This window comes from Agelaius phoeniceus, chromosome 18, assembly GCF_051311805.1.
Source record: "Agelaius phoeniceus isolate bAgePho1 chromosome 18, bAgePho1.hap1, whole genome shotgun sequence".
NCBI classification, from domain to species: domain Eukaryota; kingdom Metazoa; phylum Chordata; class Aves; order Passeriformes; family Icteridae; genus Agelaius; species Agelaius phoeniceus.
The window spans coordinates 4,943,363-4,946,836 of record NC_135282.1 but is presented as its reverse complement, the minus strand read 5'-3'; the positions used below and the strand labels follow the sequence as shown (position 1 = coordinate 4,946,836).

The following is a 3,474-nucleotide window of genomic DNA, read 5'->3' as shown; positions in this document are numbered from 1 at the left end:
CCCAGAAATCATTCCCTGCTTTGGAAATGTTCTTGGGATGGGACAAGCAGTGCCCTGGTCAGCTCGGATCTGGCAAGGACAGGAGGCTCCCTCCAGCCAGGGCAGCACAGGCAGATGGATGTGGGATGCTCTGAGCCTTGGAGCCTGAACACACCTGGTCCTTGGCCAGGGACCTGCCTGCCATGGGAGTCCAAGGCTGGTGTCCAGCAGCTTTTCCTTTTCCAGACTGCTTCTTTTCCTTTTCCAGACCACTTGGCACAGGCTTGCAGGGTCATTGGCTGACCCTGAGAGCTCCTCAGCCTGACCTGTGCTGAGATCTGGGGCTGAGAGCAGCACTGAACTCTGCTCTGACAACCCTCACCCCATCCCAGCGCAATTCCTGCATCAGTTTTGGATCTTTTACCCCCCTCTCCATGTTTTATCACACCCCCTGCCTGATTGCAGGCAGGGATGTGCACGGTTTGCTGGGCTTTGGGAGCTTGAGGAGGATTCTCCTGGTTTTGTGTCACTGTCCTGAGAACACAGGGAGCTGCAGCCCCACAGCAGTGTCTGCACCAGCAGGGAAACACTGGAGTGATCAACTTCTGTCACTGAAGAAGTAAAGTTTTACTACAGAGAATGACTCAGTATTGCAATGTCTATAAAAGCCTGGGAGGTGTTTGTGAGAGGTTGGCTGATCCTGCTTCCACCTGGACCCATAAATCCAATAAAAGGCTGGTGCTTCCAACTGGGTCACTGTGGCCTCATTACAAAAGTCCTCAGGTGCCAGTTCTCATGAATAAACAGTTGTTTTGTGGATAAAACAAATCAACATGTTAAACACCCTTACAGCTTAAAAAGTTCCAACTGCTATGCAAATGGACCTGTTAAATGAAGAATATTCCTAGGTAAAATAATTATGCAGAGCAGTTTCCCCTCTGCATAAGGTGCCAAAAATTATCTCAGTGATGCCAATTATCTGCTTGTTAGCACTGACATTATCATAGTCATTACACAGAGCCGGTGCAGTTTGTGTAAGATCTACACTGTGTTCTATTGTCATTTTTCCCTCTATTTACAACTCTGTATAATAAATGTCATTTTTCAAATGTTAAGGTATTTGGTATTTAATCTATCATTAAGGCTCTGAATATGTCTAGCCTCTAATAGGAAGGCTGGTTGTAACACCTTGTGGTACTAAAAATAAAAATAAAAGGGGGGAAAAAGGGGAAAAGTCTGCTTGGTTTGGGTGGGGAAGATGTGGGAGAGAAGGAGTTTCAAAGAGGGGACTTGAAGCCAGAGGGTCTCCAGGATGGGATCCTCCCCAGCCCATGGCCCACAGCAGGAGCTTGGAAATGCTGCCTGTGCCACCAAGGGGTGTCCCTGAGTGTTTTGAGAGAAATAAATTTGCCTATCTCCTTGATTCTAGAAGGGCTTTTGAAATGTGCTAAAACCATCTCTTAATTATTCTGAAATTACTGGTAACTGCCTCTGCAACAGGTTATGAACCATCCCCTCATTATATTATAGCCACAGCATTCCTATGAATCATTAATTAATTATCCTCGGCTCCCCAGCATGAAAAATTGATGTCTAGAGAAAACAAACAGAAAAGGAGAAACTGAAGTCAGGCACAAATAGGAGAGGGAAAAGAAGTCCAAACACTCAGAGAACAAGCAGGGGACTGGGAGGGAGAGGAGGATGAAGGCAGCAAGCAGAGAAGAAGGGCTGGAAGTGGAGGAGCAGGATTCCCCCAGCTCCTCTGGAGCCCTGCAGCAATTCTAGTACCTGTTAACACTAAAAAAATAAATAAAAATAATTACACTCTAATTACTTTGACACAAGAAATTAAGCAGATTGTTATCAGAGCGAGATAAACAGCAACTTCAAAGCAGTTTTACTCTGGAAGTCATTTACATGCAGGAAGCACATGGAAAATCTTGCCTGCAGGGGCTCCAGGATTTGCTCCTGCTTTGCTCCCAGTCTGTGTAGGACCGAGCTGGGCTGGTGGCAGTATGATCCTCCATGGGAATTGGCTCCTGCTGACCCCTCAGACCTGTGCCTGCTGGTCATCCCTGGCCCAATTCCCTTTGGGATGTGCCCTGCCAGCTGTGGCTGCTCACAGGGGCTGCAGATGTGCTGCAGGTCCCTCCAGGTCCCACATGGCCGTGGGGACAGCAGGGCACCCATGAGCAGGGCAGGCTGCCCGTGTTGCATTGCACTAAATGGTTTATTCAGTCGTTGTTTTTGCACTGGGTGTTTGGTAATTTGGACTGATCACATGGTTTTTCCCATTCTCCCCTTTTCCCCCAAAGCCCCATGGTGGTGGTCTCTTCCAGGTTTACTCCTCCCCTCGCTCCCTCCTCACTTGCATCCCACTGGCTGTGGTCCCTGTCCTCCACCCCCCATTTCCCTGGGCTTAAAATCTCCTGGGACTGGACCCTCACCCTCTACTTCTCCTTTGCTCTTTTCCCATCTTGGACCCCCTGGAGTAATTCCACAATAAAGCTGTGGGATTTTTGGTTCCGAGGAGAAGAGCGCCTCAAGTCTTTTACTTTTTTCCTTGTAAATGCTGCGAGGGGCAAGAGCTGTTCAGAGCTAGCTGGATCAGACCTGAAGGCCCCAGAGATATCAGCCTTTACAGCTGGCACCCAACATGGGGCCCAAACCCATGGCCCTGAGATTAAGAGTCTCATGCTCTACCAACTGAGCTCGCCAGGCTGCCCCAGGACAGGTGCAGGCAGCACAGCCAGGGACAAATCTGCAATCTCCTCCCTCACTGAAGGGTGCAGGTCACTCCTGAAATGCCAGGGATTGCAGGCTCTTTTTGGTTCAAGCAGAGAGAAGGAATGGTGTTAGTCACACAGCCCTACAAGGGGACCCACCTGGGGCAGCAGGGACACACAGGGTGCCCCCAGCAGCATTTGGGGGTGACTTTGCTCTGACGTGCCACAAACAGGGTCCCCAGGGAAGTGATGGAGTCACCACCCCTGGAGATGCTCAAACAACGAGTGAAGGTGGCCCTTGACCACATTGGCATGGCACTATTGGAGGTCTCTTTCAGCTTTAACGGTTCTGTGACTCTCTAAAAATGGATCTGTCCCTGGTCAGGCTGGGACAGGACCTGGGCAAGAGCTTTGCTTCAGAGAGAAGCAGCTGCTTTCCCTCTCCAGCCACTCTGGGGCGGTGAGATGGATCCTGTCTCTCAGTGACACCATCCTGTGGCCATGGGGTGGGTGTGATAATGATGATGATGATGATGATGATGATGACCCGATGTCCAGGAGCTCACCCACCCTCTGGGACACTGCAGCTCCTGAGAGGGGATCAGCTCACAGCCACTTCCCTGGAGCCCTCACAGGGCTCTTGTTTTTATTACCTTTCCTTTGGTCTCTGAGAGAGAAATCACACGTCCCTTCAGAAGTGTCCCCTTGTAAAGGAGGGAATGCTCAGAAAGGCACAAACCTCTGAAGTCTAAATGCCTTGAGATTGTTC

General features: G+C 49.8%; 1 non-coding gene across 1 annotated transcript; it reads right to left on the bottom strand.

Annotated features, from left to right (window-relative positions):
- Nucleotides 1–2,627: 2,627 nt before the first annotated feature.
- TRNAK-UUU (transfer RNA lysine (anticodon UUU)) lies at nucleotides 2,628–2,700 on the bottom strand. The gene has a single exon. It is a non-coding gene; the product is annotated as a tRNA-Lys (tRNA).
- Nucleotides 2,701–3,474: the final 774 nt, after the last annotated feature.